We start from the raw sequence: 25446 nt of genomic DNA, 5'->3' as shown, positions 1-25446 counted from the left end.
ATTTCGTCTCTCAATTCACTTCGCTGGAACTAAATTTGTATAAAGCAAAACGGCAGCTAAGAATGGTTTCCATCAAGTTGTAGACTAAGAGACCTTAGTGAATGATATATACTCCATAAAATAAAGCACTCAAATCAGCTATGATAAAATAAAGAACTCAAATCAGTGGAACATTGAAACCATTAATTAACCATAAAACGTTACTCACAGTAACGTATTAATCATAAAACGATACTCACAGTAACGAATTACCCATTAACACCGTTAACCTTTAACTTTTTTGCCAGTTGAATTTTTTGAATAAAATAATGCATAATACGTTACTGCGGAATACGTTTATTCTACTTCTGTAAATTTTCAAAAGAATATATTATTTTAGTGAATTGGCTGAAATAATGGCTTACTTTGGTAAAAAATTCGAAAAGAAATGTGCTATAGATATTTCGTGGTATATATTAATTTGAAGAAATACCAATTCGAACCCCTCTATTTATAGTAGTAGCTAGGTACTGTTGAGGAGAGAGTGGCAACTGACGTATCAAGCGTACGTCAATAGAGGCGGGGCCACCTCTTTAGCTATGAATTCAATACTTTTGGTTCAAATTTTATATTTTTATTAAAAATTTATTTGACATGTATAGTAATATAATCCAAAACCAAAAAAATAAACCAAAAAAAAAATTTAGTTATGGTCCAGAACTTAGAAATAAAAAAATTCAGGCTCCACTTCTACGCGTCAAGGTGTTATTGGCACAGATAATTGATCTTAGCTAGCAGTTATTAAGCAGGGTTCGGGGTTCTTAAGTTTTATGTTATGGACAAAGCTAGGATGTCAAATCAAAAGGTAGTGAAAATTTATATTAGGGACCTAGCTAGGATGTCAAATGGACAAATTGTGCTACAAATGTTTGCTTGAGTCAAGACCAGGGTCGAAGCTATGTACGTAGAGGGTGATCAGTTGTACACTCTTTGTAAGAAAATTATACTGTATATAAATTAGAGATTAATTGTAGCCGATTTATATAAGAATATGAATATCCTTGGTTCAAAGAGTGGCTCAATGGTGAAATGTGATCAAAACCACTTGAAATTTGCATGCTTGATTCTCGCCTAAAGCGTAACTTTCAACGTTGTCTTACATTTTTTGTTAAAACAAAACTGACCCTCATTTTTTCTGTCCTTTCTTTTTATTGCCTATGCCTCTTCTAGTTATTTCTTTTTACTGTCTATGCCTCTTCTAGTTATTTCTTTTTCTTTCGTTTTTTGTACTTTTCTTTCCGTTCCTTTGGATTTTTCCCCTTCTTTTCCTTTCAAAATCTGAGTTTTTCTTAACTAAATTTGTAAATTTTCTAGTTCATTAAGAAACTTTAGCATGAAATCAAATTAAAGATGTGTGTCTATTATTTATTAGATTAAGAAATTTTGACTCTCCATTAGTGTCCAATTTAATTTAGAACTCTTTGGCATTTAAATTATTATTATGAGAATTCGTATAAAATAGCATAATTTTCCTAATTTTATTTTTCGAAACTCATGTTTATCCACTTTTATATTTATCTTGGTGTGAATTCTTTGATTTGATTTTTTTAGAACCATGGTGTTCGAATCATGGTCATTTGTTAAAGAACTACTCAGCTCATTTGGTCAAGCGGTTATGTTTTCCCTAGACTAGGTATATTATTGGTATCCGAATCAGTTTGCGAGCATCTCAATCTTTAATATTAATTTAATTTTATCATTCTCCTGAGAGTAATAGCATAGCTAACATTTTAAAATTGAGATAGGATACTAGTTATCTAACAGTGATCCGTACGAATTTTTTGTTTCAGCTCGTATGAATAAATTTGCTAGAAGGATGTGATTTCCCTAAATGTTGATTTTACTTGTATTGTTAGTAGTAGAGGCGTGATTCACTCCTTGAAGTTTCATTTTCTATTAAATGTTATTATTATTTTTTATTTTAATAATAAATTATACTGTGTTATACTATCAGTCCATCTATGTCCTTAACATTAAAAATAAAGGCTCAAATCTAACCTTCCTCCGTTTACCCTATTCATTTTAGCCAAATTGGTATGCCAACTCACCATACCAATACTTCTTATTCCACCACTACCCAAAGTCAGCATCACTGTTAACATATGTACCATCGCCACCAACATAAATCATCTACACCTACCTACCAAATTGGTATGCACATATATCCTGTTTTTAATTCACATGAACCAGGCGACAGTAATAGGGTGGCGGAATTGGGAATTGCCTTTCTGTTAGCCTGAGAAAATAAGGTACTAGCTAGACTTATAATTTATTAATTTGTGTTGGGCTTGTATCACCTTTCTTGATATTTTTGTTTGTCTTTCCATCTTTCTTGATTGGATTAATTGAAGTAATTATATCATCTATGAAACTCGTGCTTCCCGAAAGTAATTTCCAATTCCAAAGTACAAGAAAATTATTGTTCCTTGCTGGTACCTTGCGTGCTATTTGGCCGCCCGATCATGCGGCAACAAATTTGGATCTGAAAGGAGAAAGAATCTGGAAAATTTTCTTGTTTTCTCTTTATTCAGTGTGTAATTTTATAGTATCGCAGACCAAAGTTAAAGAGTCCTAGCAAAACTCTATTACTAATACATAGACTCGTAATGAACTTGTTAAGATGATGAGGCATTTTACTATGTACAATACAAATACAACTCTGTATTGATGAAAATCAGAACAGAAAGATGTACTGCTGGTTTGGGCCTACGACTTCGACTAAATAACAAGAAATATTTGGCCCAATTTCTGATGTGTTGTCCTGTCCAAAACACATATCAGCACAGATCATATCACTTAATCAGGTGAGCGCGTGCTCATCTCCTTCGAATGCTCTGTCAAGGCATCCACATTGAGCTGTTGTCTTTTCCTTTTCTCAGTCAACACCCCCCTTCAAGTGGGATCCGGGGGCTAGGACGCCCAACTTGCCTAAGAAATGGCGATGAAGTGGACCAGCTAACGTCTTGGTGAAGATATATGCAATTTGTGAACAAGAAGAAGAGGAGGAGGAGCAGAAGAAGAAGAAGAAAGAGAGGCGGAGGAGGAAGAAGAGGAAGAGATAAGGCCATCAAGTAATTTTTCCCTCACCCAAGAATAATCATTTTCACTAACTCTATGATGATATTCATCACAAGAAGTGTATGTAAAAGAATTATACCTTGAAGCATCATCACCTTCATGTTCATGATTAGAGGCATAGGACTTTTCAAGTTCATGTTCTTTTTCGTAAGCTCCATTATATACATGTACTCCAACATCCTTACTGTAGTAGTCATCCCCTTCATTGTGTGTCCCACAATCTTCATTTGTGCCATGGTCATCATCATAATATTCTCCATTTTCATCATAGCCATAAACTTTCAAATCATTGTCACAAGGGCTATCAGAAGCTATGAACGACATTTCAAATACAAACAACGAGTTAGTAATAAAAAAAGACCTCACCAATGCACTCCCTCACATGTAGCAATCAAAAGATGGCACCCAATTTTTTTCCTCGTGTATATGCTCAAGGTCAGTGGCTCTTAGACCATGCTCAAATGTTTTCACTATTCTTTGCTTTTTTTCGCTTAAGGGATTCCCAAAAATCTCTTCACAAGCCAACACCTCAAATAACACCAAATAAGTTTCAAGTATCGATTCTGGATTGTCACGACCCAATTTGGCTAAGCCGTGCGGGCACTTACCTTTCCCACCTTGGTAAGAGTATCCTCAATCAACGATAATAAAGGCATAAATAAATAAATTTGTTAAGCGGAAGAGAATAAATAACGTAAGTCTCACAATAATAATATAGGAAAAGTGCAGAAATAAGGAAATACACCCAGAGTCTGGTCTAAGCCATACAAGAGCATCTAACTAGAAATATACAAGTCTGGAAATATAATAATACATCAATATTTGTATATGTCTTGGAATGGAAGGCAAGACATTAATAAGAGGTGTCTTCAAGGCAGTGAACGTCTCGTGCTCACCCTGTATACTCTAAGCTTTACTGATAGTGACTATCAGCCACGGGCGACGGAAGTAGATCCAACCTGGAACTCTGCATCCGTAAAAGAATGCAACAAGTGCAGGTTAGTACAAAACCACAGTACTGGTAGGTATCATAGGCCGACTACGTATAGCTAACATAATTCAGACAATAAAGCAAGATAGGGAGATAAATCAACAAATATAAGTCAAACATAATCAGAACCAAGTACACGTCATCACCTAGGTCGTAGCATCTAAACTCAAATGTGCCAAGTCTCTATATATCCAATCCAAAACCAACATCACAAGTAAAACACCAGATCATCACAATATAAGTCATAATGTAATGCAATGCAATGATGTAAGAATGCAAATACAATGCAAAGCTATGTACTCATGTACTCCGAACGGAAGTATCGACGTCCCGGTAGCACAATTCATGGGGGACCCACGAAGTCTATGTACTCACTCAATCCACGATTTTGGGACAATCATCGGACATCGGACTCTCACATCACTCCACACAATCCACGATTCCAGGATAACTATCGAATATCAGACTTCTCACATCACTCCACACCAATCCACGATTCCGGGATAACCATCCGATATCAGACTTCTCATATCAGTCCACACAATCCACGATTCTGGGATAACTATCGGATATCGGACTTCTCATATCACTCTCATGCAAATTGAGCCAAGCTCATCAACGTGTTTCATCAAGTATCAACAATATATCAACAGTATATCATGAGAGAAGTGAATGAGTGCAATGTATGAATCAACATCAATAATCAAATCAATATCACAAGTACGAAGCATGGGTACGCCAACGATATCATACAGACAACGCAAGTCATATGAAATACTATCCTCGTACTAACATCAACAATTGAGGTACCACAATATCATGAACAAGATATATCAATAGTCTCCAATATCCACTATTACCATGCGGCATCAAGCCAATAACAATAGAGCAATCAAGTCACAACACAACGAGGTGGCTAGCCCCAATCACACAACAGGGCCCAACCTAATACAATATCTAGCCCAACTTCATAACCGAAGGCTTACATGCTTTCTCCGACAATATAATCTAAATATATGCTCTGCTACACGAAGTCTCACAAAGGGTAAGTCATAATCTACCTGGATGGCCGAACAACAATACACCAGCAATCACTCCTTAGCTTTGCCCTTCTGCTGAGCCTCAAGATCAAGAAAGTCTCGGCATATTCGAAATCTAGATTAGAAATCATGAAGATCGATACCTATATTGCTATCATTCAAATTAGGTCAAAAACCAACCCTAGAGTTTGGGGAAACAGGATCCACAAGGTCAAACGGGAAATTCGGGGTAAAATATCCAATTAAACACTAGGTGATCAAAACCCATCACTAATTGCTAAATTAACTCAATGATTTATCCAATTTCGAAATCCAAGCAAAACCCCTAATTTTGGTTATAAATCCTAACTCTTAGATTCATGAATTCAACACTAATAATGGGATATATATGATTAGCAACCTTAGATACATCATAATCTAGGATAAACTCAATCAATTTCATCATTTAAAAGCATAGATAGAAAATCTATCAAACCCACTTTTAATCTTCCATTACTAATGAACTAACAAGGAAAAGGGATACTAAGATGATTAGGAATAATGAATTAGCAAGGAGATTAGAAGGACTTACCACCAAGAATATTCTCCAAGAATCCTCTAGAATTGCTCCCAATATGAACCACTTTTGGAATAATAAATGAATGAAAAGATTTCGGTTTTGTAGCATTAACTGCTCCAGTCACTGCCCGATCACCGCTTCCGCGGTCACTCCGACAGCTTCAGTGGCGCCTCCCCAGCGATCCCTTGACCGCTACAGCGGTCATGCCTAAATGGCACGGCCGCTCCTGCGGCAGGGTAACCATTATTGCGGTACCGTTGCCGCGATGACAGTGCCGCTTAAGTGGGCACCAGACACCAGAAAATTAATCCAATTTTCACAACTCAGTTCGAATTTCCGACTAACTCCCGAGGCCATCTGCTCACAAACGGTATAGACAGACACACATAAAAACACATTACAAACGCACTCGTGGCCTTGGAAATCCCAACGGAAGTCTCGCTGACAGAGTCAACACCCGATACCTCAATTTCAATTTTCCAACCCAAGTCCCAAAATGCATCCGAGTGCATTGGGAACTGAATAAGATATACACACAAGTTCTAAAAGACCATCCGGACCTCTCGGAGTCGACGAATTTCTGAAAAAGATCCGTTTACCCAAAAGTCAACTTTGAGTCAATTTTTTTTTTGTTTTAAGCCAAAATTACACAAGAAGTCGCCCGAATCAAATTTAAACAGCTCGGGAAGCGTGTCAACGGTCCCCTCGGATCAAAAGTGACCTCACCAAGCTCAGGATAGGGTCAAAAGTGTCAGAAATGCAATAACGACCAAACGGGTTGTTACATCAGATACCAATTAAACAATCGCTCGTCCTCGAGCGACAAGGAAGAGAGGACAAAAAATGCTCGAATCGGAAATAACTGAAGATATTGGCTACGCATGTCAGACTTCTCCTTATAGAAAAGATTCTCATCGAACAAAACTGAATCCCAACATATGATACAGAAACCACTAGAACGGTACTTCTACAATACAGAAACATGGAAATACCCGATGAACATTCGACAGATCTAGTGAAAAACTAACTCATAGAACAAGGGTCCAACGACAAGTAGTCATAACGGCCAATACACCTCGGGCTCACTTTCCCTCCTTCCCAAATCGCAAGACACCCTTGCCAGGTATAACATTAAAACCTGATCGTTCACGCTATCAGTCAAAACTCTCTAACTTAGCTCAAGCTCTAGTTATCGTATCTCCGCATTCAAATTTCCTTCACAACTGATCCTCGAATAACAATTTGCTTTTACCCGAATTCTTTGATTGGGTAACACCGTAATCCTGAATGAGATCAATAGGCCCTACAAACACCTTTCCAAACCAACGCAATTCTCTAAAACCTAGTCATAAACCATAGCCCATTATGAACCGATAAAATGCTCTGATTCCCGCTAGCTCCTTCTCCCATATCTTCTAAAGGCATTACTCGCACTGCGATTTCTTAGAAACATATGAATACACATACCAAAATTCTGCGCTCATAACTTACTCTCACCAGAAAGAATCCTTGATTCATCTGCGATCTCTACGCAATTCTATCAAAACTGATCTTACCAGCAGCCAACTTGGCCAGTTCCAAATCCTTTTTGAACCTTCATATCACAATACAGGAATCATACCACTGAATATCTCGTCGAGCAAACAACTGATCACTATAGAGACCTCTCGCACAACAGTTCCTCCTCGAATTTGTATTAGGCTCATTGTATACTCTTATTCTGTCCTGAATAACTGTTCTCAGAAAGTATCATCAAGTCCACTAGAAAATCCTTACAAAGCTCGAAAATCTGTCATACCCCAAATTTGAGCCGAAACGATTCGAGTCCTTATATATCTTCCTAGAGGTGTAATCATAGACCTTTAAGCTTAACTCGAACCAAGTTGACCTTGAATGAATGCACAACTCTCGAATATCACAAATAGTCATTAGAACCGACTCTGAATCTCGAAACCAATCATAACCAAACCACGTATAACAAATCATGTCTATCACTTTCGACTTCACAAGTTGAGTCCTATCCAAGTTATCAACGTAGTACCGAAGAGCTATACCTTATGAGTTCAATCTTCATACTTCTCAACCTTTACTCGATATGCAATTCCGATACAACCCCGAACCTTTCGACGTGAAACCTGAAGCCTTTTATAGTAATTATATAACCATTAAACCACTCATAGTATCACCTCTATATGCTCGTAAATTCTCCGAAAGTATCCAATCTTACACTACTGTTCGAAATCTCATGCAATTACCCCCAAGTCCTTAATAACCAAAAGCGCTTACCCAAACTGTTCAGTCAATATTAATTCTAATCATACGGTATTACCACGAGCAAGGTCCCTTCCCGAAAATATAACTTAAGCCTCACATGATAGGCATTTCACAATCCTTTTGCTTAAAAAATTAACTCATTCACTGTAGAATGTTATGAAATTTTCCAACGGTGTACCACCATACCACTTCTTATATTCTCAACATGTTCGTTCACTGAATATGCTTATTCCGAGCTTTCTATCGTGAATCTTACAGAATGTTCCTCATATCACTTAGTCGATGTATAGATTTCCTTCCTTAAGCTCACGCAACAATCAAACCTCATCTGAATATGCAAGACCACAATGCCATAATCTAAATAGACTCTCGTAATCCCAAGATGTATCTCATTCTTGCCGACTCTCGATCAACTATACCTTTTCTCGACTCTCTAATTTCCCAATTTCTAATCAATTGATGATCATCAATACCGTAGTCAATCCTCGAATCTACTCAATTGACTACCGCATAATCATAAGTATCGATCCGGAAGATAGGATCATACCACCTACTCTACACATTAGAGTTTTCTTAAAGCTTACAACTTGAAATTAAGCACCCTCTAATCCATCATATCACACAACAGTCTCACTAATATCCTCATGTATCTCACTGAAGCGTCCTTTCCCGAATTACCTTACTAAATTCTTAAACATTACTAGTCCTCGAAAAATCACCTCTTACCTCAATTATTGAATCTGAACACCTCTAACCACTCGCACGCCAATCCCTCTTCTAACATCACTAGTAGCGGGATCTAGACAATTTTACACAACGGATACGAGGTTCCCAACCTTAGTCGACCACTGACCTCTATTAGTCTATGATATAACATAACATACCAAATCATCCATAAACTCTCAAGCCCACTCTACACTGTACAATTGCAACCAAGCTCTCACCTTACTAACTCATGTTTCAACGATTTCCTTTCTACCCTTAACCTCAAAGACACCAACCGACCTCATTAATCACCCCCTTACTACACATCAGGGTATAATGTCCCCACAGTCCAAACACGACTCAAAAACCCATATTACCTCACCTCAGGTCTTACGAACCTTAATCCTCAAAACCCGATAGCAAGATGTCTCATTGTAATCCTTCAATTCTCGTATTTCATTCAACTCACTTTTATCACTATCAACCAGCAAACGCTCAAATCCGCTCGATCCTCTAAACTAATCATCCATTTAAGCCCGACAACTACTAAACATTATCAATGTTTCTCCTCCTATCTAAGTGAACAAACAGTAACTCCTCAAGTCATTAACTCATCGCATACGCTCATATTTGAAGTCATTTCCATCAGTTGTTTACTAACTCCTCAAAGCCTACAACCCAATCAAATTTACCGATCAAACGAGGTGCCCATAGCATTCACTTAATAACTAAGTAGTCGTTTAACATCAACAATAACCTTTAGCACCAGTCGTAACTTTATCCTGACAACCATGACAGATACTAATTCTTCCCTTCCCAATCTCTCGAAAAATACGCATGTCTAAGATATTTTATGAAGTCTCACTTTGCTACGCGCTTTCCACAAAATTATTCCATCATGTCCTTATTATCAACTTCTTCCTTTATTACCCGTGATCGCGATACGTTGTCTGCATTCGATGTCATCACTGAACTTACACTTGTTCTCACATGCCGAAGTCTAATACTCCACCGTCGAGGAATTGTCGACCCGCCATTGGTTCACAAGTGTCGCGCGCACCATCATAAAGACTTGGCGAAGCTAAAGTCATACCGATCGCGTCATCGAGCGACCCACTATTGTTAAGCCATAAATGCACTTTGTCACTTCCGAGTAACCCAACGCTGAAACATGGAGACCCTGTAACCCTCTGAACTACCTTCCAATTTCTCCCGAACTTTCACAATAAATGAGTCAAATCGCGACTCCACAGCAATCGAGTCTAATCGCGACTCCACACAATCAAAACCTCAAGCCATAAATAGTGACCGTATTGAATCACGCGTCCGAATCAGGATAACACATCTCGTACCATTCCACAACACGTCATAGATCGATCATTCGCGTAAGAATTAAGGATGAGTTTCCACCTTCCATAGGTGATTGAGATAAGAAAGTTTAGATACCAATTAGAATCGACTAGATACCAATTTGAATGAAGTCGCACGAGAGATTGAAGGAAGTGAAGTTTCCAAAATGTCCTATAGCCTCTCGCCGATAAGTACGGAGCTCATCGTACCAATCCACGAGACTCTACTAGACATGCTCTTGTATTACAGATCGGGTAACCTAGGGCGCTGATACCAATTTGTCACGACCCAATTTGGCAAAGCCATGCGGGCACTTACATTTCATACCTCGGTAACAGAACCCTCAACCAACAATAATAAAAGCATAAATAAATCCATTAAGCGGAAGAGAATAAATAACGTAAGTCGTACGATAATAAAATAGGAAAAATGCGAAAATAAGGAAATACACCCAGGGTCTGGTCTAGGCCATACAAGAGCATCTAACTAGACTGAATCCCAACGAATGATACAGAAACCACTAGAACGGTACTTCTACTATACAAAAACATGGAAATACCCGATGACCATTCGACAAATCTGGTGAAAAACTAAATCATAAAACTCTGCATTCATAAAAGAATGCATCAAGTGCAAGTCAGTACAAAACCACAGTACTGGTTGGTATCAAAGGCCGACTACGTATAGCTAACATACTTCACACAATAAAGTAAGACAGGCAGATAAATAAACAAGTATAAATAAAACATAATCAGAACCAAGTACACATCAACACCTAGGTGGAAGCATCTAAATCCAAATGTGTCAAGTCTCAATATATCCATCCAAAAACCAACATCATAAATAAAACACTAGATAATCACAATATAAGCCATAATGTAATGCAATGCAATGCAATGCTGTGTACACATGTACTCTGGACGAAAATATCGACGTCACGATAGCACAACCCATGGGGGACCCGCGAAGTCCATGTACTCACTCAATTCTCGATTTCGGGACAATCATTGGACATCAGACTCTCACATGACTCCATACAATCCACGATTCCGGGATAACTATCGAATATCGAACTTTTCACATCACTCCACACAATCCACGATTTCGGGATAACCATCGGATATTGGACTTCTGACATCACTCCACACAATCCACGATTTCGGGAGAATTATCGGATATCAACTTCTCACATCACTCTCATACAAGCTGAACCAAGCTCATCATAGTGTTTCATCAAGTATCAACACTGTATCAACCATGTATCATGAGAGATGTGTTTAAGTGCAATGTATTAATCAACATCAATAATCAGATCAATATCACAGGTACCAAGCATGGGTATGCCAACCATACCATGAAAGACTATGCAAGTCATATAAAATACTATCCTCGTACCAACATCAACAAGTGAGATACCACAATATCATGAACAAGATATATCAATAGTCTCCAATATCCACTATTACCATGTGGCATCAAGCCAATAACAATAAAGCAATCAAGTCACAATACAACGGGGTGGCTAGTGCCAATCAAGCAACAGGGCCCAACCTAAGACAATATCCAACCGAACTGTATACCCAAAGGTTTACATGTTTTCTCCAAAATATCGTCTAAATATATGCTCCGCTATACAAAGTCTCACCAAGGGTAAGCCATGACCTACCTGGATGTCCAAATAGCAATACACCAATAATTACTCCTTAGCCTTGCCCTTCTGCTGAGCCTCAAGATCAAGAAAGTCTAAGCATATTCGAAATCTAGATTAGAAATCATGAAGATCGATACCTATATTGCCATCATTCAAATTAGGTAAAAACCAACCCTAAAGTTTGGGGAAACGGGGCCTACAAGGTCAAACGGGAAATTCGGGATAAAATATCCAATTAAACACTAGGTGATCGAAACCCATCACTAATTGCTAAATTAACTCAATGACATCCAATTTCTAAATCCAAGCAAAACTCCTAGTTTTTGGTATAAACCCTAACTCTAAGATTCAAGAATCCAATACTTATAATGAGAGATATATGTTTAACAACCTTAGATACATCATAATCTAGGATAAACCCAATCAATTTCATCATTTAAAAGCCTAGATAGAAAATCCATCAAACCCACTTTTAATCTTCCATTACTAATGAACTAACAAGGAAAAGGGAGATGATTAGGAATAATGAATTAGCAAGGAGATCAGAGGGACTTACCACTAAGAATCTTCTCCAAGAACCCTCTAGAATTGCTCCTAATATGAACCACTTTTGGAATAATAAATGAATGGAAAGACTTGGGGTTTTATAGCATTAACTACCCAGTCACTGTCTGATCACTGCTTCCGCGGTCACTCAGACCGCTTCAGCGGCACCGTCCCAACGATCCCTTCACCGCTATAGCGGTACCGCTGTTGTGATAATAGTGCCGCTAAAGCTGGCACCATAAAGCATAAAACTAATCCCCTTTTTACAGCTCAACCCAAATTTCTGACTAACTCCCGAGGCCATCTGCTCACAAACAATATACGCAGACACATATAAAAACACGCAACGAACACAGAAAGCAGAAAACTAATCCCCTTTTTATAACTCAACCCGAATTTCTGACTAACTCCCGAGGCCATCTGCTCACAAACCATATACGCAGACACATAAAAACACACTACAAACACACTCGTGGCCTCAGAAATCCTAATAGAGGTATCGTTGGCCAAGTCAACACCTGATACCTCGATTCCAATTTCCCAACTAAAGTCCCAAAATGCATCCAGTGTATTGGGAACCAAACCAGATATACACACAAGTTCTAAAAGACCATCCGAACCTCTCAGAGTCGATGTATTTCCAAAAAAGATCCGTTTATCCAAAAGTCAACTTTGAGTCAACTCTTTTTCGCTTTAAGATAAAATTATATAAGAAGTCGCCCGAATCAAATCTAAAGTCCTCGGGAAGCATGTCAACGGTCCCCTCGGGTCAAAAGTGAACTCACCAAGCTCTAGAAAGGTCAAAAGTGTCGAAAATACAATAACGATCAAATGGGTCGTTACATGGATAAATTTTATGTTCAAATGAAAGAAGGATAGTCAAACTAACAGACTACGAACCAAGAAACACACAACAAAATTAAAGAGAAAAATCCAAAAAAAAAAAAAGCAAGAAATAAAATAAAAAACACACAAAAGAAACTAGTTTATCATTAAGTAGAAAATACTAAAGTAATCTAGCTAGAATTAAACTGGGAAAGAAAGGAATACAAATTGAGAAAGACTATACTTGAATTTGGAAATAAAATTGGTTACTAGACAAAAGTAGCCAATTTTGAAATTGTGACAGATTTTGGCTATTTCTACAAATCAGAAAATTTCAGATTCATCTTGTTCTCCAAGAATGAGCTTAAAAATATGATTTAACCTCCTTTAATACTTAATCAAATGAGCTCAAATTTGAGATACAACTTCTCCCCATTGCTTGTATAAATCTCAACCACCAGTTTGTTCAAACAAACACCAAATCAACAAAATTCATTTTCAAATTTCTTCTTCAAGCTTCAATCTCTAACTATGGCTAACATGATTTTGAGCCATGTTTTCTTTCACTTTCAACTTGGATTCTTGAAAATTTAGCACAACAACCAATATCCAACAATTCTCACATCTAAAAATACAAAGAAATTTCAAATTCATTTATTTTTTAAGCATCAAGTTCTTCAATACAACGTAAAAACAACTTTCAGATCTTTAAACCACGAACTAAAACCCATAAGCAGTGAACCAAATTCTTTTACTTCGCAACTCCAATACACAACGAACAAATTCGAAATAAACAATATCAGTCACGTGCTTACGAAAAACCCAGCTCGGATTTTTAATTATCCTAGAATAAGTAATTGAATAGTGAATTAGTTGGACAAACCTAGTCAATGTAGAATGCCAAGAACACACACAGTGACCTTTTTTTTGGGATGGGGGGGGGGGTTCTATTATCTTTTTTTGAATAAAAACTCAATCAATACAACAACAAAAATAACATACCCAGTAAACTCCCACAATTGGGGTCTATCAGAAATAGCTCTGATACCAAATGATAACAACTAAATACGCGAAAACAATTGACGGTAACATGATAAGGACAAACGAGAAAGAGATAACAAGTAATTATAAGGAAGAAATGACAGTCTTATAATTAAAATAGTAATTAATCATAGAATGAATCCAGGGAAGAAGAGAAGGAATTTATACATGGATGAATCCAAAGGAGGTTCATCAAGAAATACATGGGAAATCCTAAACACTGACCAAGAGTAAAACCCTTAATCATTCAAAATCTATCTAATTAAAATAACGCTAAGGGTCACTATTTATAATAGCACTAGTCTATTACATAAATGGCCAAATGGGCCTTATGACTTAATTACAAAACTAGTCAATCTGTTGAGCTTGGTCACTAATGTCTTGAAGCACTCCAAGGACTTCATCTTTTACATGTACTCGAATTATGTTTGTTACACCTTGTAGTTTTATACATTTAGATTTGTCGTACGGTAGTTTTTTTAGTTTGGGACACTGGGATAGTTTTTGAGGATATATGAGGTTGGACATGCTTAACGTATGCTTATAAGGGTTAAAGTTCATGTTTTATAAGTTACGAATGGATTAGAGGATAAGTGAATCAAAGTGGAAAGGTTCGTCAAAAGTTGTTTCTGCAAAATATAGGATATGGACCGTATAATTGAGATATGGTCCGTATTTTGAGATATGGACCGCATTTAAGGATTTTAAAATTTTCCATAGAAAACAGTTTTTAAGGTGGTGTTATATGGCCCATTATACGAACCTTATAATTTTATACGGCTAGCAAGTTGGCCGTATAATGTTATACGACCAGTATATATGGCCCATATTTAGCAAGTCGGTGGATTTTGCTGATTTTATATATTACGACCCCTCTTCCATTTAAGTAATTTTAAATAAAACCCCAGGTTCAAGAAAGCTCTAGAAACCTCTCCTAACATATTCAAACACCTCTCCAATCTTAAATCAAAGATCAAAGTAAGGATCAAAGTGTTTAGTGTTTCAAAGTGTGGTTGAATCAAAGATCACAGTGAGGATCAAAGTGTTTAGGGTTTCAAAGTGTGCTTGAAACTTGTCTCTTCTCCTTGTAGAAGTTTTGGATGATATTTCAAGGTGAAGTGATCACAGAATTGGAGTGTTCTTGAGCTTTTGAGGTACTATTTCATCCTATTTTCATGTTTATGAGGTTATGTGGTAATTATGCTAAGATTTGAGGAAACGAAATTGGAGAAAAGGTCATAAGGTGTTGTATTGAAGTTGTTGTTATGGATTGAATGTGAAAAGAAGTTTTGGACTGAATTGAGTACAATTTGAATGTAATATCTTGGCTATGGTATTGTTGGTGTTTTATTGTTGTTTTTGCGTTTTGTGGAAGTAGATGATATAGGGGAACTGGTGCCCGATTTTCATTGGCTTACCAATTAATTTAGTTTGACCTTATGAGAGTTTCAATGACTTAACCTTAGTATGAATCATCTTGAATGTAGATTAACAAGCTCGGGAGGATAGATGTTGAGTAGTTAAGGAGATGACGAGGTATGTTAAGCTGTCCCTTTCTTTCTTTTGGCATGATCATATCAATACGAACATATACGAATGATATTCATAACAATTCCACTCTTAGAAATAGTAGGAGCTTATATTCTTGATCTTCTTATGATGTTATTGATCTTATCTCATGATTATTGATCTTGTCTCGTGATCACTTGTCTTGTTTATGGTTGTTTATCTCATCTTATGGTTATTGTTCCTTCAAGATGAGATATGTCGATGATGGTAGCTCCATATGGTAATCGGAGGTATACCGACCTTACATCACTCTGATAGAGTTGTAACGTTTCTTTGAGTTCTCATGAATACTTTATATATATATGTAGCTATTTTATGACACCAAGTTTCACTATAGTCGGCTGGGTACGACACCTATTGTGCACACCACTGTAGTTGGGTACGGATAACACCGAGCCTATCATTACCGGGTACGGATGACACCAAGCCTATTATAGCAGGGTACGGTATTACATATTTATATATACATACATATATATGAAAAATGATTTTTTTTAAAAGGAAAGCATGCATATTATCTGACTTAAGAGGCATTCAGATGCACAAGTTATTTATCTTATCTCTTGCTACTTTCATATCCTTATTATGTTGCTTTCCATGCCTTACATGCTCGGTACATTATTCATACTGACGTCCTTTTATTTGTCGACGTTGTGTTCATGCCCGCAGGTAGATAGGGAGACGGATCAGACCCTTAGGCTGCCTTCTCATCGATTGTACAAGAGCATTCCACTTGTTCTAGAGTTGCAGTCCAGCTTGGTATGATTCTTTTGTGTACATTTGGGCATGGCGGGGTCCTATCCCATCTTTATTACGTTATGCACTCCAATAGAGGCTCGTAGATAGATATCCATAGTAAGATGTTCTATGACCTACTCGGTCCATATTTTTTTATATTATTTTGACAGCCTTATCGGCTTGTATACAAGGGCACAGTTTGATGACGTATATATATGCATATATATCTTGCGCTTGTGTCCCTTATAGTTTGTGATATCTATTAGTTAGCATTATGACCCACTCAGGTATGATTATGTGATGCATGTATGTCTTGTGGTGCTCGGTTGGTTACCTCCAGGTGCCCTTATGGCCCTCCGATTGGGTAGTGACAAATTTGGTATCAGAGCAGTTCGTCCTAGGGTTGCCTGCTAGCCGTGTCTAGTAGAGTCTTGTTTATGGTTGTGCAGTGCATCACACTTATAAATAGGAGGCTGAAGGACATTTAGGAAGATTGACCTTTCTTTCTCATCTTAGATCGTGCGATAGAGTGATGTTATAAGGATACCCTTTTTCCTAACCATATGTTATGATTTCAGAAATGTTCATGTCGAGGAAAGTTTCCGCGGCTCAGAAGGGCAAGACAGTGGCAGCTAGGAGAAAGGGACGGGTACCACTTTTAGATGTTGAGGAAGGCAAGTCCCAGAATGAGAATCCACCTCGGGCCTCTTATACTCCACCCACTCCTGAGGAGCATAGAGGAGCTCCAGCCCCAGATCCAACTTCAACTCCAACTCCAACACCCCCAGTTCCTCTACCTGTGCTTCAGGTCAGAAGATGCAAGAGGCTATTCGTGTGTTGACTCAACTAGTAGCCGTTCAGTCCTAGCATAAGGGTGCGAGTTATGGTGACCGGGTTGTTAGTGCCAGGGTTTGAGATTTTATTAATTTAGACGCTCCATAATTCTTTGGGTCAAAACTAGATGAGGACCTACAGAACTTTATAGTGGGAGTTAAGGATGTTGCGGGTGATGCATGCTTTAGACACTGAGTCAGTAGAGTTGGCTTCCTATAGGTTATGGGATATTATTGTTCACTCGTATAAGACCTGGGAGTCATCTAGAGGAGTTAATGTACCCCCGCCCGTGTGGCAGGAATTTACAGATGCCTTTCTTCGACATTATTTGCCACCACAGATTCGATAGGCCAGAGCTAATAGGTTTCTAAACCTTAGACAAGGGAGCATGAGTGTTCGGGAGTACAGTCTTCATTTTAACTCATTGGCTTGATATTCTCCAGCTGTTATAGCTGAGATGGAAGATTATGTTTATCGATTTGTCAGTGGATTGGGACCACACTTGATTGATGAGTGCATGACGACATCTCTTCAGACAGGTATGGTTATTTTTTGCATTCAGGTTCATGCACAGAGCTTAGAGGAGCGTAAGCAGTAGCGGAGGGCTGAGCGTGAGCATAATAGGGGTCACAGTAAGAGGGATAGATCTTCAGGTGCTGTCAGTGAGTTTAGAGGTGGTCAGAGGCAGCAGTACCATAGGCTTTCATGCACTCAGCGGCTAGTGTACCTCCGCAATTTGCAGGTCAGAGATTTGATCGACCTATTTATTCAAGACCAGGTCAGGGTTCCAAAGCCTCAGGTCCTCAATATAGAGGTGAGTCAGGCCAGATGAGACTAACTCTACCATAATGTACTCAGTGTGGAAAGTTACATACTGGACAGTGCCACTTGGGTTTAGATTTTTGTTATGCCTGCAATCAGTCAGGTCGTATTATGCGTGAGTGTCCATCGAGAGGTGGTAGAATCGGGGTCGAATCCACAGGAAACAATATAAAGACGATTTAAACAAGTAAGGATTTATTATTAACTAAGCTAAGCCAAACACTTTTTCAATATTTGATTTTTGGTTTAACAACTAACAAAAACTAACTAGAAAGCGGCTAAAATGATCAATGACCACAAGTATGGATATAAAGGAAATTATGCTTAAGTAACGATCCAATGTATTTCACGATTTTACAAATAAGAGCGAGTTTATTAATAGATAATGATTTCAAAAATCTCATCAAAAGTCTCTCGACCAAATTGATAAATGTCATTACTAAGCTTTCTCAAGCCTTAGAATGTAGAAAATGTGAACAATCAATATAATCTTAAGTAACTTTCATATCTCTAGCTCAAGTTATTAGATGAGGTTTAAAGCTCCATATTCTAGTTAATTAAAGTTTTCCAACCTCAGTCTTCCTCTCTCGAGCACAAATCGAAGTAAATGGGCGGGTCTTAGGGTTATCTAATCCCTAGAAACATTAAAGAGCAAAATTAATTAAAACAACATTAACTCACTTCATTATCAATAAAAATCATTCAATACATAAGCAAAACAAGAGTTTCATCTAACACTTTAATCATACAATATTTCCATAAAGAAGATTCAAGTGAAGAAAATTAATTCTTATGCGAATGATTGATCTATGACTCGTAGTAGTATGGTACGAGATGTGTTATTCTGATTCGGACGTGTGATCAAGTTCAGTTCTAGATATGGCTTAACGATTCGATTGCGTGAAGTCGCGATTAGACTTGGTTGTTGTGTGCAGTTCCAATTTGACTTATTTATCATGGGGGAATTCTTAAAAAATAGGGAAGAATTTTTTGGAAAGCGTGTAACGAAGTAAGGTTTCGTAGGATGTCTCGGATATGAGCACTTTCGTGATATTAGAAAGGAAAAATTTGAATCTGACATGGTTGTCAGGATAAGGTTCCAATTGATGCAAGGGCGAATTTCGTGTTCAGTTGTGAAAGGTCAAGGGGGTTCGACATGACATAATATTACCGATGGAAGTGGTCGTCTGAGCTATGGTTACTATGGAGTATTGAATCTTGTGGAAATAATTAGGCATGGTTTGGTAACGGTCGTACTTACAGTTTCACATGATATCTTGGGGATATGGTACTAAAAGTAATTCTTGATATAAGCTCGTTGATGTTAAAGGACTACGCTGTTTTAAGTAAATGATACGGGCACATCATTTGATCGGTAAATTTGATTAAGTTGTAGGCTTCTGAGGAACTGGTAATCGACTGATAGAAATGACTTCAATTATGGGCAAATGTGATGAGTGAATGACTTGAGGAGTTACAAGTTGTTTCACTTAGATTTGAGGGGAAATATTTATATTGTTTTGTGGTTCGTTTGGCTTAGATGAATGATTAGTTTAGAGTATCGAGTGGATTTGAGTGTTTGTTGGTTGATAGTGATAGAAGTGGTTTGAAATAAAACACGGGAACTGAAGGATTACACTAAGGCATCTTGCTATCTGGTTCAGGGGATAAAGGTTCATGAGACTTGAGGTGAGGTAGTATGGGTACTTGAGTCATGTTGGATTATGGTGGCATTATATTATCACCTTCAGTAAAAGGTGTGACCGACGAGGTTGATTGGTGTCTTCTAGGTTAAAGACAGAAAGGAAATCATTGAAACAAGAATTAGTGATGTGAGAGCTTGGTTGCGATTATCAGTGTTAGGCCAGTCTAAAAGTTTAATATTTAGGAGGGTTAACCAGGTGTTGCACCTAATGTTGGACTAAGGTTGGGGGCCTTCTATTCATTATGTAAATTTGACTAAATCCCGCTACTAGTGGGGCTATTACTCGGCTTATGTGATTGAATATAAGGAATAGTCATGCGAGTGGTTAGAGGTGTTCAGATTCAATAAATGAGGTAAGAGGTGATTCTTTAGGCGCTAGCAACATTAAGGATTTTGAGTAAGGGGTTAGTAAAAGAGGATGCTTAAAATGGTAGATCAATGATGGGTTAACTGAGTTGAGTTCGGGGTAACATTTCAGAGACTGAGTAAGACAATTTGAGCAAGGACGATTCAGCGGGATACATGAGGATGTTAGTAAGACTGTTATGCGATACACTTAGAGAGTGTTCAGTTTAGAGGTGTAAGCGTTAAGAAGAACTCTTATGTGCAGAGTGTGTGGTATGATCCTATCTCCAGGATTGATTCGACTATCTTCAAGACTTATGATTATACAGTATTTGATTGAGTAGATTCGAGGATTGATTATGGTATTGACGATCGTCAATTGATTAGAAACTGGGAAATTGACGAGTCGATAAAGGGTATAGTTGATCGAGAGTCGGCAAGAATGTGGTACATCTTGAGATTACTTGAGTCTATTTAGATTATGGCATCGTTGTCTTGCATATTTAGACGAGGTGTGATTGTTGCGTGAGTTTAATGAAGGAAGTTTATAGAAATGGACTAAGTGATATGAGAAAAATTCCATGAGGTTCATGATTGACAACTAGTGATAAGAATATTTCAGTTAACCAAAATGTTGAGGTTTACAAGAAGTGGCTTAGTGGTACACCATTGGGTAATTTTCGTAACATTATACAGTGGATGAGTTAACGTGCTTTAAGAGAAAAGATTTGTGGAATCCCTATTATGTGAGGGCTAGAGTAATATTCTCTAGATGAGACCGTACTCGTGGCAATATATTTTTTTGCAAGTAATATTGACTGGACAGTTTGGGTAAGCGTTTTTGGTTATTAAAGACTTTAGAGTAGTTGCATGAGATTTAGAGCGGCAGTTCTAAGATTGGATACTTTTAGAAAATTTATGAGTATATCGAAGTGATACAATGAGAGGTCCATTGGTTAAATGATTATTATGTGAGGCTTCAGGTTTTGCGTCAAAAAGTTTGGGGTTGTGTCGGATTTGCGTGTCGGTTAAAGGTTGAGAAATATGAAGATTAGAATCGTAAGGTATAGCTCTTCGACACTAAGTTGATAACTTGGATTTGACTCAACTTGTAGATTTGAGGGTGACAGACATGATTTTTTATGCGTGAGAAAAAGATTAGAATTGGCTGCCACGGATGTGCGATAAGACGGTAATTGGTTTCGAAAATTCGCAGTCAGTTCAAATGACTATTGGTGGTATTCGAGAGTTGTGCATTCATTCAGGATCAACATTGTTCGAGTTAAGCTTAATGGTCTATGTTTATATTTCCAGGAAGATATTTAAGGATTAGATCTGTTTCGGCTCAGATTTGAGGTATGACATATTTATCGAGCTTTGTCAGGGGTTTCTAGTGGAATTAATGATATTTCCTGATAACCGTCACTTGGATAGAATAATGGTTTATAATGAGCTTAGTACACATTTGAGGAGGAACTATTGTACGAGAGGTCATTATAGTGATCAGTTGGGTTTCCACGAACTTTGCTAGGCGGGATATTCAGTGATATGGTTTATGTATTGTGATTTAAAGGTTTAAGAAGACTCGGAACTAGCCAAGTTGGCTGTCAGTAAGATGAATTTTGATAGAATTGCATAGAGGTCTCAGATGGATCAAGGATTCTTTCTGGTGAGAGTAAGTCATGATTTTAGGTTTGTGATCTGTGTGATCATCTGTTTCTAAGAAATCGCGGTGCAAAAAATGGCTTGGCAGGTGCGAAAGAAAGGTTAGCGAATCCGAATATTATCCCGATTTAGAATGGGCTATGGTTTATGACCATGTTTCAGAGTATTGTAGTGGTTTAGGAAAGTGTTTGTGGGGCCTATTGATCATATCTAGAGTTGCAGTTTTATCTAATCAGAGAATTCGAGCAAAGCAATTCGTTTATTCGAGGATCAGTTGCGATGGAAATTCGAATATGGAGATATAAAAACTGGAGCTTAAGCTAAGTTTATAGAGTTGTGACCGGTAAAGTGAGGGATTGATTTTTTCTGAATGATACACCTAATAAGGGTGACATGCGATATGGGAAGGAGGGAAAGTGAGCCCGAGGTGTATTGGCCTATTTGAGACTATCCGTGGTATTGATCGTGTTTCTTATGAGTCAGTTTTCACCAAGCTTGTCGGGTGTTCATCCAGTTTTTCTTGTTTCTAGGTTGAAGAAGTACAATTCTGATGGTTCCTGTATCATTCTTTGGGGTTCAGTTTTGTGCGATGAGAATCCTTCCTATTAGGAGGATCCCGAGATGTGTTCAAGATATCCCTAGTTATTGCGGGCTCAGGTATCTTTCCCCGTTCCCTTTCATGACACTTAAGGATGAGGGAATGTTTAATTGGTATTTAATGACCCGTTTGGTCGTTATTGCTTTTTCGAAGCTCTTGGTCCTTTCCCGAGCTTGATTAGCTCACTTGACCCGAGGGGACCGTTGATATGCTTCCCTAGGTCTTTGGATATGATTTGGGTGGTTTTGTGGGAATTTTGACTTAAAGTTGACTTTTGGGTAACCGGACCTTTTTCAGGAATTTGTCGATTCTGAGAGGTCTGGATGGTCATTTAGAACTTGTGTGCATATTTGATTCGGTTACCAATGCACTGGGGTGCATTTTGGGACTTGGGTTGGAAAGTTAGTTTTGAGGTATTGGGGGTTGACTCGGTCAACGAGACCCCGAATGACAATTTTGAGGTCACGAGTGTGTTCGTAGCGTATTTTTATGTATGTCTACATATATGGTATGTGACCAGATTTCGGGTTATGATTGTGATTTTTGGGGAGTTTTCTGCTTCTTGTGCCCCGCTATAGCGGCACCAGTATCGTAGAACTAGCACCACTATAGCAGTGGCAGAAGCAGCCCAGTGCATTGATTGGCTGACCGCCGCAACATTCTGAGGGACCGCCGCAGCGATCTCGTTGTAGTAGGAGCAAGCATCGGGCAGATACATTCATTAAATGAGTATTAAAAGCCCTAAGTCTCGTATGCATTATTATTTCGACTTAAGAGTTATTGGGTGCATTTCAAGATGATTTTTGGGGGAAAATCTTTGTCGTAAGTCCTTCTATCTTCGTTGCTATTCCATTTAACATAATCACTTAGGATTCCATTATCATGCTAGTTCACTAAGAGTTTAAGAATTGAAAAAGGGTTCATTGAGTTCTTCTTTCTAGACTTTGTAATCTTGATTTATTGATTAGCTTCATTAAGCATGGAATTGATGACTAAAATCTATTATTGCATGATTTCTTCCTAATTAGTGGATAAATTTATGTTTGAAAATTAGGGTTCATACCCAAATTTGGGGGTTTTGCATAGAATCCGAATGTTAGTATTTTGTTAGTTCTCCTAGCTTTTTATTGATGGGAATTGATCAGCTAGAACCTTAATTTCTTGTTGAAACCTATAGATTCCTTATTCCATTTTCTAATTCATAAACCCTATTCCATATTGGGAATTGGGCCTTTAATAAAAGAAAGGTTTGAATGATGTTCTTCTTGATTCTAATTGCATATTTTGGATATGATTAGACTTCCATTATCACAAGGCTTGAAGGAAAGGAAATACTAAGGTATGATTGTTGGAGACCTTCCGGTTCAGCATTCCAGGTAGGTTACGGTTTACCCTATGATGAGACTTCAATTAGCGAAGTATATATTTAGATGATATTGTTGGAGAATAATTTAAACCTTCGGGTATGAAGTTGGGTTGGATATTGCCTTAGGTTGGGCTTTGTTATATGATTTGGGGCTAGCAACACCGTTGTGTTGTGAATTATCTTGTTGTTGGCTTGTTGCCACGTGGAGATATTAGATATTGGTGACTAGTGATATATCTTGATGATGATATTCTAGCACCTTACTTGTTGTTGTTTTGAGACGAAGATTATGATTCTATTGTGGCTATTTTGTAGTCTTTTTATTGATATTATTGGTGTGCCTATGTGTGGTACTATTAAGATTGATTTGATTATTGACATTGAACTCATACATTACACGCATTCTCATCCTTCATGATGTATTATTGATACATTGATAATATACAAGGAAACACTGTTATGAGCTGGGCTTAGTTGGATGAGAGTGATGTGAGCATTGATGTCCAATGTTTATCTCGGAATCGAGGTATGAGTACTGGTAGCGATTTTTGAGGTCTTTGCCGGAATCGTGATGACTGACTGATTCATGGACTTCGTGGGTCTCCCATGGGTTGTGCTGCCGAGATGTGATGTTCCATCATCGGAGTACATGTGTATCGGTGCATGTGCATTGCATCCATATTTCATCATTATTGCATTGCATTGTACCTTTGGATTCTTTTGATATAGTTGTGATATATGGATTCGGATTGGAAGTATTGAGACTTGGCACAGTTGGGTTTAGATGCTATAACATTGGTGATGACTTGTACATGGTTACTGGCCCGTGTTGACTTATACCTTGTTGATTTACCTGTTTATCTTACTTTATTGTCTTGGTATATGTTAGCTAATCTTAGTTGGCCTATGATACCTAACAGTACGTGTTGTTTGCACAGACCTGCACTTGCTGTATTCTTTTATGAATGTAGAGTACCAGGTGGGATTAACGTTTACCCATCGTGGCTAATAGATAGAGGCTGCTGATTCGAGTCTGTTGGGGTGAGAATATGGACACTTCGCTACCGGAAGACACTTCATCTATTATGTCTTACTTTGGTATTCTGAGACATTATTGAGACTATTGATGTATTATTATTACTTCCAGACTTATTGATTTTAGGTAGATGATCTTGTATGTCCAGACCAGATACTGGGGTGGTTTTTGATTTACTTCCGCAGTTATTATATATTCATATGTCAGACTTACGTTACTTTATCTTCTTCCGCTATTTATACTGTGGTTGTAGATGCTGGGTTAAGGATTAGCCTACCGACGAAGGATAGGTAGGTGCCTGCGCGACTTGTGAAATTGGAACTTGACAAGGTCGAATCCATAGGGAACAATATAAAGGGAATCTAAACAAGAACGGTGCTAATAGATAATGATTTCTAAAATCTCTTCAAAAGTCTCTCGACCAAATTGATAAATGTCATTACTAAGCTTTCTCAAGCCATAAAATGTAGAAGATGTGACAATCAATATAATCTCAAGTAATTTTTCTATCTCTGGCTCAAGTTATTAGATGAGGTTTAAATCCTCAAATTCTTGTTAATTAATCTTTCCCAACCTAAATCTTCCTAGCTCGAGATCAAATTGAAATAAATGGGCGGCTCTTAGGGTGTCACGCCCCGACCTGGGCCTGGATGTAACACGGCACCCGGT

General features: G+C 37.9%; 1 long non-coding RNA gene across 1 annotated transcript; it reads left to right on the top strand.

The window, feature by feature from the left end:
- The first annotated feature begins 1838 nt into the window (after positions 1–1838).
- On the top strand, positions 1839–24994 carry LOC132605912 (uncharacterized). Its single transcript, XR_009569497.1, has 3 exons — positions 1839–2288; positions 16338–16523; positions 24680–24994. It is a non-coding gene; the product is annotated as an uncharacterized LOC132605912 (long non-coding RNA).
- Positions 24995–25446: the final 452 nt, after the last annotated feature.

The sequence above is a fragment of the Lycium barbarum genome, chromosome 8 (assembly GCF_019175385.1).
Source record: "Lycium barbarum isolate Lr01 chromosome 8, ASM1917538v2, whole genome shotgun sequence".
NCBI lineage: Eukaryota > Viridiplantae > Streptophyta > Magnoliopsida > Solanales > Solanaceae > Lycium > Lycium barbarum.
The sequence above is the reverse complement of the archived record's forward strand: the minus strand, read 5'-3'. Positions and strand labels throughout refer to the sequence as shown.